General features: G+C 46.6%; 36 pseudogenes; all 36 read left to right on the forward strand.

Moving 5' to 3' along the window:
* The first annotated feature begins 219 nt into the window (after positions 1 to 219).
* Positions 220 to 338, forward strand: LOC140291535 (5S ribosomal RNA; annotated as a pseudogene).
* Positions 339 to 607: 269 nt separating this feature from the next.
* Positions 608 to 726, forward strand: LOC140296097 (5S ribosomal RNA; annotated as a pseudogene).
* A 269-nt stretch (positions 727 to 995) lies between these two features.
* Positions 996 to 1,114, forward strand: LOC140291835 (5S ribosomal RNA; annotated as a pseudogene).
* Positions 1,115 to 1,383: 269 nt separating this feature from the next.
* Positions 1,384 to 1,502, forward strand: LOC140292355 (5S ribosomal RNA; annotated as a pseudogene).
* Positions 1,503 to 1,774: 272 nt separating this feature from the next.
* LOC140289724 (5S ribosomal RNA) lies at positions 1,775 to 1,893 on the forward strand (annotated as a pseudogene).
* A 269-nt stretch (positions 1,894 to 2,162) lies between these two features.
* On the forward strand, positions 2,163 to 2,281 carry LOC140275558 (5S ribosomal RNA; annotated as a pseudogene).
* Positions 2,282 to 2,550: 269 nt separating this feature from the next.
* On the forward strand, positions 2,551 to 2,669 carry LOC140282909 (5S ribosomal RNA; annotated as a pseudogene).
* A 269-nt stretch (positions 2,670 to 2,938) lies between these two features.
* Positions 2,939 to 3,057, forward strand: LOC140270428 (5S ribosomal RNA; annotated as a pseudogene).
* A 272-nt stretch (positions 3,058 to 3,329) lies between these two features.
* Positions 3,330 to 3,448, forward strand: LOC140289725 (5S ribosomal RNA; annotated as a pseudogene).
* A 269-nt stretch (positions 3,449 to 3,717) lies between these two features.
* LOC140275564 (5S ribosomal RNA) lies at positions 3,718 to 3,836 on the forward strand (annotated as a pseudogene).
* Positions 3,837 to 4,105: 269 nt separating this feature from the next.
* LOC140282914 (5S ribosomal RNA) lies at positions 4,106 to 4,224 on the forward strand (annotated as a pseudogene).
* A 269-nt stretch (positions 4,225 to 4,493) lies between these two features.
* Positions 4,494 to 4,612, forward strand: LOC140291567 (5S ribosomal RNA; annotated as a pseudogene).
* A 269-nt stretch (positions 4,613 to 4,881) lies between these two features.
* LOC140309487 (5S ribosomal RNA) lies at positions 4,882 to 5,000 on the forward strand (annotated as a pseudogene).
* A 269-nt stretch (positions 5,001 to 5,269) lies between these two features.
* LOC140294977 (5S ribosomal RNA) lies at positions 5,270 to 5,388 on the forward strand (annotated as a pseudogene).
* A 272-nt stretch (positions 5,389 to 5,660) lies between these two features.
* LOC140295058 (5S ribosomal RNA) lies at positions 5,661 to 5,779 on the forward strand (annotated as a pseudogene).
* Positions 5,780 to 6,048: 269 nt separating this feature from the next.
* LOC140297384 (5S ribosomal RNA) lies at positions 6,049 to 6,167 on the forward strand (annotated as a pseudogene).
* Positions 6,168 to 6,436: 269 nt separating this feature from the next.
* LOC140295683 (5S ribosomal RNA) lies at positions 6,437 to 6,555 on the forward strand (annotated as a pseudogene).
* Positions 6,556 to 6,824: 269 nt separating this feature from the next.
* Positions 6,825 to 6,943, forward strand: LOC140297078 (5S ribosomal RNA; annotated as a pseudogene).
* Positions 6,944 to 7,212: 269 nt separating this feature from the next.
* Positions 7,213 to 7,331, forward strand: LOC140312264 (5S ribosomal RNA; annotated as a pseudogene).
* Positions 7,332 to 7,600: 269 nt separating this feature from the next.
* LOC140296098 (5S ribosomal RNA) lies at positions 7,601 to 7,719 on the forward strand (annotated as a pseudogene).
* A 269-nt stretch (positions 7,720 to 7,988) lies between these two features.
* Positions 7,989 to 8,107, forward strand: LOC140296382 (5S ribosomal RNA; annotated as a pseudogene).
* A 269-nt stretch (positions 8,108 to 8,376) lies between these two features.
* Positions 8,377 to 8,495, forward strand: LOC140292356 (5S ribosomal RNA; annotated as a pseudogene).
* A 272-nt stretch (positions 8,496 to 8,767) lies between these two features.
* On the forward strand, positions 8,768 to 8,886 carry LOC140289726 (5S ribosomal RNA; annotated as a pseudogene).
* A 592-nt stretch (positions 8,887 to 9,478) lies between these two features.
* LOC140301128 (5S ribosomal RNA) lies at positions 9,479 to 9,597 on the forward strand (annotated as a pseudogene).
* A 269-nt stretch (positions 9,598 to 9,866) lies between these two features.
* On the forward strand, positions 9,867 to 9,985 carry LOC140295684 (5S ribosomal RNA; annotated as a pseudogene).
* Positions 9,986 to 10,254: 269 nt separating this feature from the next.
* LOC140292456 (5S ribosomal RNA) lies at positions 10,255 to 10,373 on the forward strand (annotated as a pseudogene).
* Positions 10,374 to 10,642: 269 nt separating this feature from the next.
* Positions 10,643 to 10,761, forward strand: LOC140291568 (5S ribosomal RNA; annotated as a pseudogene).
* Positions 10,762 to 11,030: 269 nt separating this feature from the next.
* LOC140309495 (5S ribosomal RNA) lies at positions 11,031 to 11,149 on the forward strand (annotated as a pseudogene).
* A 269-nt stretch (positions 11,150 to 11,418) lies between these two features.
* Positions 11,419 to 11,537, forward strand: LOC140294979 (5S ribosomal RNA; annotated as a pseudogene).
* A 269-nt stretch (positions 11,538 to 11,806) lies between these two features.
* LOC140316709 (5S ribosomal RNA) lies at positions 11,807 to 11,925 on the forward strand (annotated as a pseudogene).
* Positions 11,926 to 12,194: 269 nt separating this feature from the next.
* LOC140296904 (5S ribosomal RNA) lies at positions 12,195 to 12,313 on the forward strand (annotated as a pseudogene).
* Positions 12,314 to 12,582: 269 nt separating this feature from the next.
* Positions 12,583 to 12,701, forward strand: LOC140294841 (5S ribosomal RNA; annotated as a pseudogene).
* Positions 12,702 to 12,970: 269 nt separating this feature from the next.
* LOC140295119 (5S ribosomal RNA) lies at positions 12,971 to 13,089 on the forward strand (annotated as a pseudogene).
* A 272-nt stretch (positions 13,090 to 13,361) lies between these two features.
* On the forward strand, positions 13,362 to 13,480 carry LOC140269383 (5S ribosomal RNA; annotated as a pseudogene).
* Positions 13,481 to 13,749: 269 nt separating this feature from the next.
* Positions 13,750 to 13,868, forward strand: LOC140291004 (5S ribosomal RNA; annotated as a pseudogene).
* Positions 13,869 to 14,137: 269 nt separating this feature from the next.
* LOC140299359 (5S ribosomal RNA) lies at positions 14,138 to 14,256 on the forward strand (annotated as a pseudogene).
* Positions 14,257 to 14,555: the final 299 nt, after the last annotated feature.

The raw sequence follows: 14,555 nt of genomic DNA on the forward strand, positions 1-14,555 counted from the left end.
CCCTGTGACACATGAGGAAGTTGGTCATCTTCAGCTGCTGCTGCTTTGTTGGCAGACACGAAGTGATCTGAGAGTCTCATTTTCAGCTGGAGAGAATTATCACGTCAGGGAACAAGATATGCCCGCTACATATCAGCCTTTCTCTGCAAATATCTGGTTACATAGAGGAACCATATGATTTGATTACCTATATAATGCGCATTTGTCACAGAGATTGTTGCTTACGGCCAAACCACCCTGAATATGTCCAACCTCGTCTGATCTCGGAAGCCAAGGAGGGTTGGGCCTGGTTAGTACTTTGATTGGAGACCGCTTGGGAATACCAGGTGCTGTAAGCTTTTTCTCTTCTCTCTACCACCTGCATGTCTTTTGTTGCAACGTCTGATCACCCTGTGACACATGAGGAAGTTGGTCATCTTCAGCTTCTGCTGCTTTGTTGGCAGACACGAAGTGATCTGAGAGTCTCAGTTTCAGTTGCAGAGAATGATCACATCAGAGAAGATGATTTACCCGCTACACATCAGCCTTTCTCGGCAATTATCTGGTTGCATAGAAGAACCGTATGATTCCAGTACCTATATAATGCACATTTGTCAGAGACATTGTTGCTTACGGCCACACAACCCTGAACATGCCCGACCTCGTCTGATCTCGGAAGCCAAGCACAGTTGGGCCTGGTTTGTACTTGGATGGAAGACCTCTTGGGAATAGGAGGTGCTGTAAGCTTTTTCTCTTCTCTCTACCACCTGCATGTCTTTTGTTGCAACGTCTGATCACCCTGTGACACATGAGGAAGTTGGTCATCTTCAGCTTCTGCTGCTTTGTTGGCAGACACAAAGTGATCTGAGAGTCTCAGTTTCAGCTCGAGAGAATAATCACGTCAGGGAAGAAGATGTGCCCACTACTTATCAGCTTTTCTCGGCAATTATCTGGTTACATAGAGGAACTGTATGATTCCAGTACCTTTATAATGCACATTTGTCACAGTTATGGTTGCTTACCGCCACACCACCCTGAATATGCCCGACCACGTCTGATCTCGGAAGCCAAGCAGGTTTGGGCCTGGTTTGTACTTGGATGGTAGACTCTCTGGGAATGCCAGGTGCTGTAAGCTTTTTCTCTTCTCTCTACCACCTGCATGTCTTTTGTTGCAACGTCTGATCACCCTGTGACACATGAGGAAGTTGGTCATCTTCAGCTACTGCTGCTTTGTTGGCAGACACAAAGTGATCTGAGAGTCTCAGTTTCAGCTGCAGAGAATAATCACGTCAGGGAAGAAGATGTGCCCACTACACATCAGCCTTTCTCGGAAATGATCTGGTTGCATAGAGGAACCGTATGATTCCAGTACCTATATAATGCACATTTGTCAGAGACATTGTTGCTTACGGCCACACCACCCTGAACATGCTCGACCTCGTCTGATCTCGGAAGCCAAGGAGGTTTGGGCCTGGTTAGTACTTGGATAGGAGACCTCTTGGGAATACCAGGTGTGGTAAGCTTTTTCTCTTCTCTCTACCACCTGCATGTCTTTTGTTGCAACGTCTGATCACCCTGTGACACATGAGGAAGTTGGTCATCTTCAGCAGCTGCTGCTGCTTTGTTGGCAGACACGAAGTGATCTGAGAGTCTCAGTTTAAGTTGCAGAGAATGATCACATCAGGGAAGAAGATATGCCCATAACAAGTGAGCCTTTCTCGGAAATGATCTGGTTACATAGAGGAAGTGTATGATTCCAGTACTTATATAATGCACATTTGTCACAGTTATTGTTGCTTACGGCCACACCACCCTGAATATACCCGACCTCGTCTGATCTCGGAAGCCAAGCACGTTTGAGCCTGGTTAGTACTTGGATGGTAGACTGCTTGGGAATACCAGGTGCTGTAAGCGTTTTCTCTTCTCTCTACAACCTGCATGTCTTTTGTTGCAACGTCTGATCACCCTGTGACACATGAGGAAGTTGGTGATCTTCAGCTGCTGCTGCTTTGTTGGCAGACACCAAGTGATCTGAGAGTCTCAGTTTCAGCTGCAGAGAATAATCACATCAGGGAAGAAGATGTGCCCATAACAAGTCAGCCTTTCTCTGCAATTATCTGGTTACATAGAGGAAGTGTATGATTCCAGTACCTATATAATGCACATTTGTCACAGAAATTGTTCCTTACGGCCACACCACCCTGAATATGCCCGACCTCGTCTGATCTCGGAAGCCAAGGAGGGTTGGGCCTGGTTAGTACTTTAATGGGAGACTGCTTGGGAATACCAGGTGCTGTAAGCGTTTTCTCTTCTCTCAACAACCTGCATGTCTTTTGTTGCAACGTCTGATCTCCCTGTGACACATGAGGAAGTTGGTCATCTTCAGCTGCTGCTGCTTTGTTGGCAGACACGAAGTGATCTGAGAGTCTCAGTTTCAGCTGAAGAGAATAATCACGTCAGGGAAGAAGATGTGCCCACTACACATCAGCCTTTCTCAGCAATTATCTGGTTACATAGAGGAACCGTATGATTCCTGTACTTATATAATGCACATTTGTCACAGACATTGTTGCTTACGGCCACACCACCCTCAATATGCCTGACCTCGTCTGATCTCGGAAGCCAAGAAGAGTTGGGCCTGGTTAGTACTTTGGTGGGAGACCGCTTGAAAATACCAGGTGCTGTAAGCTTTTTCTCTTCTCTCTACAACCTGCATGTCTTTTTTTGCAACGTCTGATCACCCTGTGACACATGAGGAAGTTGGTCATCTTCAGCTGCTGCTGCTTTGTTGGCAGACACAAAGTGATCTGAGAGTCTCAGTTTCAGCTGCAGAGAATAATCACGTCAGGGAAGAAGATGTGCCCACTACACATCAGCCTTTCTCGGAAATGATCTGGTTGCATAGAGGAACCGTATGATTCCAGTACCTATATAATGCACATTTGTCAGAGACATTGTTGCTTACGGCCACACCACCCTGAACATGCTCGACCTCGTCTGATCTCGGAAGCCAAGGAGGTTTGGGCCTGGTTAGTACTTGGATAGGAGACCTCTTGGGAATACCAGGTGCTGTAAGCTTTTTCTCTTCTCTCTACCACCTGCATGTCTTTTGTTGCAACGTCTGATCACCCTGTGACACATGAGGAAGTTGGTCATCTTCAGCAGCTGCTGCTGCTTTGTTGGCAGACACGAAGTGATCTGAGAGTCTCAGTTTAAGTTGCAGAGAATGATCACATCAGGGAAGAAGATATGCCCATAACAAGTGAGCCTTTCTCGGAAATTATCTGGTTACATAGAGGAAGTGTATGATTCCAGTACTTATATAATGCACATTTGTCACAGTTATTGTTGCTTACGGCCACACCACCCTGAATATACCCGACCTCGTCTGATCTCGGAAGCCAAGCACGTTTGAGCCTGGTTAGTACTTGGATGGTAGACTGCTTGGGAATACCAGGTGCTGTAAGCGTTTTCTCTTCTCTCTACAACCTGCATGTCTTTTGTTGCAACGTCTGATCACCCTGTGACACATGAGGAAGTTGGTGATCTTCAGCTGCTACTGCTTTGTTGGCAGACACCAAGTGATCTGAGAGTCTCAGTTTCAGCTGCAGAGAATAATCACATCAGGGAAGAAGATGTGCCCATAACAAGTCAGCCTTTCTCTGCAATTATCTGGTTACATAGAGGAAGTGTATGATTCCAGTACCTATATAATGCACATTTGTCACAGAAATTGTTCCTTACGGCCACACCACCCTGAATATGCCCGACCTCGTCTGATCTCGGAAGCCAAGGAGGGTTGGGCCTGGTTAGTACTTTAATGGGAGACTGCTTGGGAATACCAGGTGCTGTAAGCGTTTTCTCTTCTCTCAACAACCTGCATGTCTTTTGTTGCAACGTCTGATCTCCCTGTGACACATGAGGAAGTTGGTCATCTTCAGCTGCTGCTGCTTTGTTGGCAGACACGAAGTGATCTGAGAGTCTCAGTTTCAGCTGAAGAGAATAATCACGTCAGGGAAGAAGATGTGCCCACTACACATCAGCCTTTCTCAGCAATTATCTGGTTACATAGAGGAACCGTATGATTCCTGTACTTATATAATGCACATTTGTCACAGACATTGTTGCTTACGGCCACACCACCCTCAATATGCCTGACCTCGTCTGATCTCGGAAGCCAAGAAGAGTTGGGCCTGGTTAGTACTTTGGTGGGAGACCGCTTGAAAATACCAGGTGCTGTAAGCTTTTTCTCTTCTCTCTACCACCTGCATGTCTTTTTTTGCAACGTCTGATCACCCTGTGACACATGAGGAAGTTGGTCATCTTCAGCTGCTGCTGCTTTGTTGGCAGACACAGAGTGATCTGAGAGTCTCAGTTTCAGTTGCAGAGAATAATCACATCAGGGAAGAATATGTGCCCACTACAAGTCAGCCTTTCTCGGCAATTATCTGGTTTCATAGAGGAAGTGTATGATTCCAGTACCTATATAATGCACATGTGTCACAGAAATTGTTCCTTACGGCCACACCACCCTGAATAAGCCTGACCTCGTCTGATCTCGGAAGCCAAGGAGGGTTGGGCCTGGTTAGTACTTTAATGGGAGACTGCTTGGGAATACCAGGTGCTGTAAGCGTTTTCTCTTCTCTCTACAACCTGCATGTCTTTTGTTGCAACGTCTGATCACCCTGTGACACATGAGGAAGTTGGCCATCTTCAGCTGCTGCTGCTTTGTTGGAAGACACGAAGTGATCTGAGAGTCTCAGTTTCAGCTGAAGAGAATAATCACGTCAGGGAAGAAGATGTGCCCACTACACATCAGCCTTTCTCAGCAATTATCTGGTTACATAGAGGAACCGTATGATTCCTGTACCTATATAATGCACATTTGTCACAGACATTGTTACTTACGGCCACACCACCCTGAATTTGCCTGACCTCGTCTGATCTCGGAAGCCAAGCAGTGTTGGGCCTGGTTAGTACTTGGGTGGGAGACCTTTTGGGAATACCAGGTGCTGTAAGGTTTTTCTCTTCTCTCTACCACCTGCATGTGTTTTGTTGCAACGTCTGATCACCCTGTGACACATGAGGTATTTGGTCATCTTCAGCTGCGGCTGCTTTGTTGGCAAACACGAAGTGATCTGAGAGTCTCAGTTTCAGCTGAAGAGAATGATCACGTCAGGGAACAAGATGTGCCCACTACACATCAGTCTTTCTCTGCAATTATCTGGTTGCATAGAGGAACCGTATGATTCCAGTACCTATATAATGCACATTTTTCAGAGATATTGTTGCTTACGGCCACACCACCCTGAACATGCCCGCCCTCGTCTGATCTCGGAAGCCAAGCACAGTTGGGCCTGGTTTGTACTTGGATGGAAGACCTTTTGGGAATACCAGGTGCTTTAAGCTTTTTCTCTTCTCTCTACCACCTGCATGTCTTTTGTTGCAACGTCTGATCACCCTATGACACATGAGGAAGTTGGTCATCTTCAGCAGCTGCTGCTGCTTTGTTGGCAGACACGAAGTGATCTGAGAGTCTCAGTTTCAGTTGCAGAGAATGATCACATCAGAGAAGATTATTTGCCCGCTACACATCAGCCTTTCTCGGCAATTATCTGGTTGCATAGAGGAACCGTATGATTCCAGTACCTATATAATGCACATTTGTCAGAGACATTGTTGCTTACGGCCACACCACCCTGAAGAAGCCTGACCTCGTCTGATCTCGGACGCCAAGCAGGGTTGTACCTGGTTAGTACTTGGATGGGAGACAGCTTGGGAGTACCAGGTGCTGTAAGCTTTTTCTCTTCTCTCTACCACCTGCATGTGTTTTGTTGCAACGTCTGATCACCCTGTGACACATGAGGAAGTTGGTCATCTTCAGCTGTTGCTGCTTTGTTGGAAGACACGAAGTGATCTGAGAGTCTCAGTTTCAGCTGAAGAGAATAATCACGTCAGGGAAGAAGATGTGCCCACTACACATCAGCCTTTCTCAGCAATTATCTGGTTACATAGAGGAACCGTATGATTCCTGTACTTATATAATGCACATTTGTCACAGACATTGTTGCTTACGGCCACACCACCCTGAATATTCCTGACCTCGTCTGATCTCGGAAGCCAAGCAGAGTTGGGCCTGGTTAGTACTTGGGTGGGAGACCGCTTGAAAATACCAGGTGCTGTAAGCTTTTTCTCTTCTCTCTACCACCTGCATGTCTTTTTTTGCAACGTCTGATCACCCTGTGACACATGAGGAAGTTGGTCATCTTCAGCTGCTGCTGCTTTGTTGGCAGACACAGAGTGATCTGAGAGTCTCAGTTTCAGCTGCAGAGAATAATCACATCAGGGAAGAATATGTGCCCACTACAAGTCAGCCTTTCTCGGCAATTATCTGGTTTCATAGAGGAAGTGTATGATTCCAGTACCTATATAATGCACATTTGTCACAGAAATTGTTCCTTACGGCCACACCACCCTGAATAAGCCTGACCTCGTCTGATCTCGGAAGCCGAGGAGGGTTGGGCCTGGTTAGTACTTTAATGGGAGACTGCTTGGGAATACCAGGTGCTGTAAGCGTTTTCTCTTCTCTCTACAACCTACATGTCTTTTGTTGCAACGTCTGATCACCCTGTGACACATGAGGTATTTGGTCATCTTCAGCTGCGGCTGCTTTGTTGACAAACACAAAGTGATCTGAGAGTCTCAGTTTCAGCTGAAGAGAATGATCACGTCAGGGAACAAGATGTGCCCACTACACATCAGCCTTTCTCTGCAATTATCTGGTTGCATAGAGGAACCGTATGATTCCAGTACCTATATAATGCACATTTTTCAGAGATATTGTTGCTTACGGCCACACCACCCTGAACATCCCCTTCCTCGTCTGATCTCGGAAGCCAAGCACAGTTGGGCCTGGTTTGTACTTGGATGGAAGACCTCTTGGGAATACCAGGTGCTTTAAGCTTTTTCTCTTCTCTCAACCACCTGCATGTCTTTTGTTGCAATGTCTGATCACCCTGTGACACATGAGGAAGTTGGTCATCTTCAGCTGCTGCTGCTTTGTTGGCAGACACGAAGTGATCTGAGAGTCTCATTTTCAGCTGGAGAGAATTATCACGTCAGGGAACAAGATATGCCCGCTACATATCAGCCTTTCTCTGCAAATATCTGGTTACATAGAGGAACCATATGATTTGATTACCTATATAATGCGCATTTGTCACAGAGATTGTTGCTTACGGCCAAACCACCCTGAATGTGTCCAACCTCGTCTGATCTCGGAAGCCAAGGAGGGTTGGGCCTGGTTAGTACTTTGATGGGAGACCGCTTGGGAATACCAGGTGCTGTAAGCTTTTTCTCTTCTCTCTACCACCTGCATGTCTTTTGTTGCAACGTCTGATCACCCTGTGACACATGAGGAAGTTGGTCATCTTCAGCTTCTGCTGCTTTGTTGGCAGACACGAAGTGATCTGAGAGTCTCAGTTTCAGTTGCAGAGAATGATCACATCAGAGAAGATGATTTACCCGCTACACATCAGCCTTTCTCGGCAATTATCTGGTTGCATAGAAGAACCGTATGATTCCAGTACCTATATAATGCACATTTGTCAGAGACATTGTTGCTTACGGCCACACAACCCTGAACATGCCCGACCTCGTCTGATCTCGGAAGCCAAGCACAGTTGGGCCTGGTTTGTACTTGGATGGAAGACCTCTTGGGAATAGGAGGTGCTGTAAGCTTTTTCTCTTCTCTCTACCACCTGCATGTCTTTTGTTGCAACGTCTGATCACCCTGTGACACATGAGGAAGTTGGTCATCTTCAGCTTCTGCTGCTTTGTTGGCAGACACAAAGTGATCTGAGAGTCTCAGTTTCAGCTCGAGAGAATAATCACGTCAGGGAAGAAGATGTGCCCACTACTTATCAGCTTTTCTCGGCAATTATCTGGTTACATAGAGGAACTGTATGATTCCAGTACCTTTATAATGCACATTTGTCACAGTTATGGTTGCTTACCGCCACACCACCCTGAATATGCCCGACCACGTCTGATCTCGGAAGCCAAGCAGGTTTCGGCCTGGTTTGTACTTGGATGGTAGACTCTCTGGGAATGCCAGGTGCTGTAAGCTTTTTCTCTTCTCTCTACCACCTGCATGTCTTTTGTTGCAACGTCTGATCACCCTGTGACACATGAGGAAGTTGGTCATCTTCAGCTACTGCTGCTTTGTTGGCAGACACAAAGTGATCTGAGAGTCTCAGTTTCAGCTGCAGAGAATAATCACGTCAGGGAAGAAGATGTGCCCACTACACATCAGCCTTTCTCGGAAATGATCTGGTTGCATAGAGGAACCGTATGATTCCAGTACCTATATAATGCACATTTGTCAGAGACATTGTTGCTTACGGCCACACCACCCTGAACATGCTCGACCTCGTCTGATCTCGGAAGCCAAGGAGGTTTGGGCCTGGTTAGTACTTGGATAGGAGACCTCTTGGGAATACCAGGTGTGGTAAGCTTTTTCTCTTCTCTCTACCACCTGCATGTCTTTTGTTGCAACGTCTGATCACCCTGTGACACATGAGGAAGTTGGTCATCTTCAGCAGCTGCTGCTGCTTTGTTGGCAGACACGAAGTGATCTGAGAGTCTCAGTTTAAGTTGCAGAGAATGATCACATCAGGGAAGAAGATATGCCCATAACAAGTGAGCCTTTCTCGGAAATTATCTGGTTACATAGAGGAAGTGTATGATTCCAGTACTTATATAATGCACATTTGTCACAGTTATTGTTGCTTACGGCCACACCACCCTGAATATACCCGACCTCGTCTGATCTCGGAAGCCAAGCACGTTTGAGCCTGGTTAGTACTTGGATGGTAGACTGCTTGGGAATACCAGGTGCTGTAAGCGTTTTCTCTTCTCTCTACAACCTGCATGTCTTTTGTTGCAACGTCTGATCACCCTGTGACACATGAGGAAGTTGGTGATCTTCAGCTGCTGCTGCTTTGTTGGCAGACACCAAGTGATCTGAGAGTCTCAGTTTCAGCTGCAGAGAATAATCACATCAGGGAAGAAGATGTGCCCATAACAAGTCAGCCTTTCTCTGCAATTATCTGGTTACATAGAGGAAGTGTATGATTCCAGTACCTATATAATGCACATTTGTCACAGAAATTGTTCCTTACGGCCACACCACCCTGAATATGCCCGACCTCGTCTGATCTCGGAAGCCAAGAAGAGTTGGGCCTGGTTAGTACTTTGGTGGGAGACCGCTTGAAAATCACCCTGTGACACATGAGGAAGTTGGTCATCTTCAGCTGTTGCTGCTTTGTTGGAAGACACGAAGTGATCTGAGAGTCTCAGTTTCAGCTGAAGAGAATAATCACGTCAGGGAAGAAGATGTGCCCACTACACATCAGCCTTTCTCAGCAATTATCTGGTTACATAGAGGAACCGTATGATTCCTGTACTTATATAATGCACATTTGTCACAGACATTGTTGCTTACGGCCACACCACCCTGAATATGCCTGACCTCGTCTGATCTCGGAAGCCAAGCAGAGTTGGGCCTGGTTAGTACTTGGGTGGGAGACCGCTTGAAAATACCAGGTGCTGTAAGCTTTTTCTCTTCTCTCTACCACCTGCATGTCTTTTTTTGCAACGTCTGATCACCCTGTGACACATGAGGAAGTTGGTCATCTTCAGCTGCTGCTGCTTTGTTGGCAGACACAGAGTGATCTGAGAGTCTCAGTTTCAGTTGCAGAGAATAATCACATCAGGGAAGAATATGTGCCCACTACAAGTCAGCCTTTCTCGGCAATTATCTGGTTTCATAGAGGAAGTGTATGATTCCAGTACCTATATAATGCACATTTGTCACAGAAATTGTTCCTTACGGCCACACCACCCTGAATAAGCCTGACCTCGTCTGATCTCGGAAGCCGAGGAGGGTTGGGCCTGGTTAGTACTTTAATGGGAGACTGCTTGGGAATACCAGGTGCTGTAAGCGTTTTCTCTTCTCTCTACAACCTACATGTCTTTTGTTGCAACGTCTGATCACCCTGTGACACATGAGGTATTTGGTCATCTTCAGCTGCGGCTGCTTTGTTGGCAAACACAAAGTGATCTGAGAGTCTCAGTTTCAGCTGAAGAGAATGATCACGTCAGGGAACAAGATGTGCCCACTACACATCAGCCTTTCTCAGCAATTATCTGGTTACATAGAGGAACCGTATGATTCCTGTACTTATATAATGCACATTTGTCACAGACATTGTTGCTTACGGCCACACCACCCTCAATATGCCTGACCTCGTCTGATCTCGGAAGCCAAGAAGAGTTGGGCCTGGTTAGTACTTTGGTGGGAGACCGCTTGAACATACCAGGTGCTGTAAGCTTTTTCTCTTCTCTCTACCACCTGCATGTCTTTTTTTGCAACGTCTGATCACCCTGTGACACATGAGGAAGTTGGTCATCTTCAGCTGCTGCTGCTTTGTTGGCAGACACAGAGTGATCTGAGAGTCTCAGTTTCAGTTGCAGAGAATAATCACATCAGGGAAGAATATGTGCCCACTACAAGTCAGCCTTTCTCGGCAATTATCTGGTTTCATAGAGGAAGTGTATGATTCCAGTACCTATATAATGCACATGTGTCACAGAAATTGTTCCTTACGGCCACACCACCCTGAATAAGCCTGACCTCGTCTGATCTCGGAAGCCAAGGAGGGTTGGGCCTGGTTAGTACTTTAATGGGAGACTGCTTGGGAATACCAGGTGCTGTAAGCGTTTTCTCTTCTCTCTACAACCTGCATGTCTTTTGTTGCAACGTCTGATCACCCTGTGACACATGAGGAAGTTGGCCATCTTCAGCTGCTGCTGCTTTGTTGGAAGACACGAAGTGATCTGAGAGTCTCAGTTTCAGCTGAAGAGAATAATCACGTCAGGGAAGAAGATGTGCCCACTACACATCAGCCTTTCTCAGCAATTATCTGGTTACATAGAGGAACCGTATGATTCCTGTACCTATATAATGCACATTTGTCACAGACATTGTTACTTACGGCCACACCACCCTGAATTTGCCTGACCTCGTCTGATCTCGGAAGCCAAGCAGTGTTGGGCCTGGTTAGTACTTGGGTGGGAGACCTTTTGGGAATACCAGGTGCTGTAAGGTTTTTCTCTTCTCTCTACCACCTGCATGTGTTTTGTTGCAACGTCTGATCACCCTGTGACACATGAGGTATTTGGTCATCTTCAGCTGCGGCTGCTTTGTTGGCAAACACGAAGTGATCTGAGAGTCTCAGTTTCAGCTGAAGAGAATGATCACGTCAGGGAACAAGATGTGCCCACTACACATCAGTCTTTCTCTGCAATTATCTGGTTGCATAGAGGAACCGTATGATTCCAGTACCTATATAATGCACATTTTTCAGAGACATTGTTGCTTACGGCCACACCACCCTGAACATGCCCGCCCTCGTCTGATCTCGGAAGCCAAGCACAGTTGGGCCTGGTTTGTACTTGGATGGAAGACCTTTTGGGAATACCAGGTGCTTTAAGCTTTTTCTCTTCTCTCAACCACCTGCATGTCTTTTGTTGCAATGTCTGATCACCCTGTGACACATGAGGAAGTTGGTCATCTTCAGCTGCTGCTGCTTTGTTGGCAGACACGAAGTGATCTGAGAGTCTCATTTTCAGCTGGAGAGAATTATCACGTCAGGGAAGAAGATGTGCCCACAACAAGTTAGCCTTTCTCTGCAATTATCTGGTTACATAGAGGAACCATATGATTTGATTGCCTATATAATGCGCATTTGTCACAGAGATTGTTGCTTACGGCCAAACCACCCTGAATATGTCCAACCTCGTCTGATCTCGGAAGCCAAGGAGGGTTGGGCCTGGTTAGTACTTTGATGGGAGACCGCTTGGGAATACCAGGTGCTGTAAGCTTTTTTTCTTCTCTCTACCACCTGCATGTCTTTTGTTGCAACGTCTGATCACCCTGTGACACATGAGGAAGGTGGTCATCTTCAGCTGCTGCTGCTTTGTTGGCAGACACGAAGTGATCTGAGAGTCTCAGTTTCAGCTGAAGAGAATGATCACATCAGAGAAGATGATATGCCCGCTACACATCAGCCTTTCTCGGCAATTATCTGGTTGCATAGAGGAACCATATGATTCCAGTACCTATATAATGCACATTTGTCAGAGACATTGTTGCTTACGGCCACACAACCCTGAACATGCCCGACCTCGTCTGATCTCGGAAGCCAAGCACAGTTGGGCCTGGTTTGGACTTGGATGGAAGACCTCTTGGGAATACGAGGTGCTGTAAGCTTTTTCTCTTCTCTCTACCACCTGCATGTCTTTTGTTGCAACGTCTGATCACCCTGTGACACATGAGGAAGTTGGTCATCTTCAGCTTCTGCTGCTTTGTTGGCAGACACAAAGTGATCTGAGAGTCTCAGTTTCAGCTCGAGAGAATAATCACGTCAGGGAAGAAGATGTGCCCACTACTTATCAGCTTTTCTTGGCAATTATCTGGTTACATAGAGGAACTGTATGATTCCAATATCTTTATAATGCACATTTGTCACAGTTATGGTTGCTTACCGCCACACCACCCTGAATATGCCTGACCACGTCTGATCTCGGAAGCCAAGCAGGTTTGGGCCTGGTTAGTACTTGGATGATAGACTCTCTGGGAATACCAGGTGCTGTAAGCTTTTTCTCTTCTCTCTACCACCTGCATGTCTTTTGTTGCAACGTCTGATCACCCTGTGACACATGAGGAAGTTGGTCATCTTCAGCTGCTGCTGCTTTGTTGGCAGACACAAAGTGATCTGAGAGTCTCAGTTTCAGCTGCAGAGAATAATCACGTCAGGGAAGAAGATGTGCCCACTACACATCAGCCTTTCTCGGAAATGATCTGGTTGCATAGAGGAACCGTATGATTCCAGTACCTATATAATGCACATTTGTCAGAGACACTGTTGCTTACGGCCACACCACCCTGAACATGCTCGACCTCGTCTGATCTCGGAAGCCAAGGAGGTTTGGGCCTGGTTAGTACTTGGATGGAAGACCTCTTGGGAATGCCAGGTATGGTAAGCTTTTTCTCTTCTCTCTACCACCTGCATGTCTTTTGTTGCAACGTCTGATCACCCTGTGACACATGAGGAAGTTGGTCATCTTCAGCAGCTGCTGCTGCTTTGTTGGCAGACACGAAGTGATCTGAGAGTCTCAGTTTCATTTGCAGAGAATGATCACATCAGGGAAGAAGATGTGCCCATAACAAGTGAGCCTTTCTCGGAAATTATCTGGTTACATAGAGGAAGTGTATGATTCCAGTACTTATATAATGCACATTTGTCACAGTTATTGTTGCTTACGGCCACACCACCCTGAATATACCCGACCTCGTCTGATCTCGGAAGCCAAGCAGGTTTGAGCCTGGTTAGTACTTGGATGGTAGACTGCTTGGGAATACCAGGTGCTGTAAGCGTTTTCTCTTCTCTCTACAACCTGCATGTCTTTTGTTGCAACGCCTGATCACCCTGTGACACATGAGGAAGTTGGTCATCTTCAGCTGCTGCTGCTTTGTTGGCAGACACCAAGTGATCTGAGAGTCTCAGTTTCAGCTGCAGAGAATAATCACATCAGGGAAGAAGATGTGCCCATAACAAGTCAGCCTTTCTCTGCAATTATCTGGTTACATAGAGGAAGTGTATGATTCCAGTACCTATATAATGCACATTTGTCACAGAAATTGTTCCTTACGGCCACACCACCCTGAATATGCCCGACCTCGTCTGATCTCGGAAGCCAAGGAGGGTTGGTCCTGGTTAGTACTTTAATGGGAGACTGCTTGGGAATACCAGGTGCTGTAAGCGTTTTCTCTTCTCTCTACAACCTGCATGTCTTTTGTTGCAACGTCTGATCACCCTGTGACACATGAGGAAGTTGGTCATCTTCAGCTGCTGCTGCTTTGTTGGAAGACACGAAGTGATCTGAGAGTCTCAGTTTCAGTTGCAGAGAATGACCACATCAGAGAAGATGATATGCCCGCTACACATCAGCCTTTCTCGGCAATTATCTGGTTGCATAGAGGAACCGTATGATTCCAGTACCTATATAATGCACATTTGTCAGAGACATTGTTGCTTACGGCCACACCACCCTGAACATGCCTGACCTCGTCTGATCTCGGAAGCCAAGCAGTGTTGGGCCTGGTTAGTACTTGGATGGGAGATCTCTTGGGAATACCAGGTGCTGTAAGCTTCTTCTCTTCTCTCGACCACCTGCATGTCTTTTGTTGCAACGTCTGATCATCCTGTGACACATGAGGAAGTTGGTCATCTTCAGCAGCTGCTGCTTCTTTGTTGGCAGACACGAAGTGATCTGAGAGTCTCAGTTTCAGCTGCAGAGAATAATCACATCAGGGAGGAAGATGTGCCCACTACAAGTCAGCCTTTCTCGGCAATTATCTGGTTACATAGAGGAAGTGTATGATTCCAGTACTTAGCAGCCACCACCCCAAGGCCCCTAAGGGACCCCGCCCCACACCGCAAGACAGCCCC

Source organism: Leuresthes tenuis, unplaced genomic scaffold (genome assembly GCF_036924035.1).
Source record: "Leuresthes tenuis unplaced genomic scaffold, fLeuTen1.0.hap1 SCAF_1, whole genome shotgun sequence".
Taxonomy (NCBI): domain Eukaryota; kingdom Metazoa; phylum Chordata; class Actinopteri; order Atheriniformes; family Atherinopsidae; genus Leuresthes; species Leuresthes tenuis.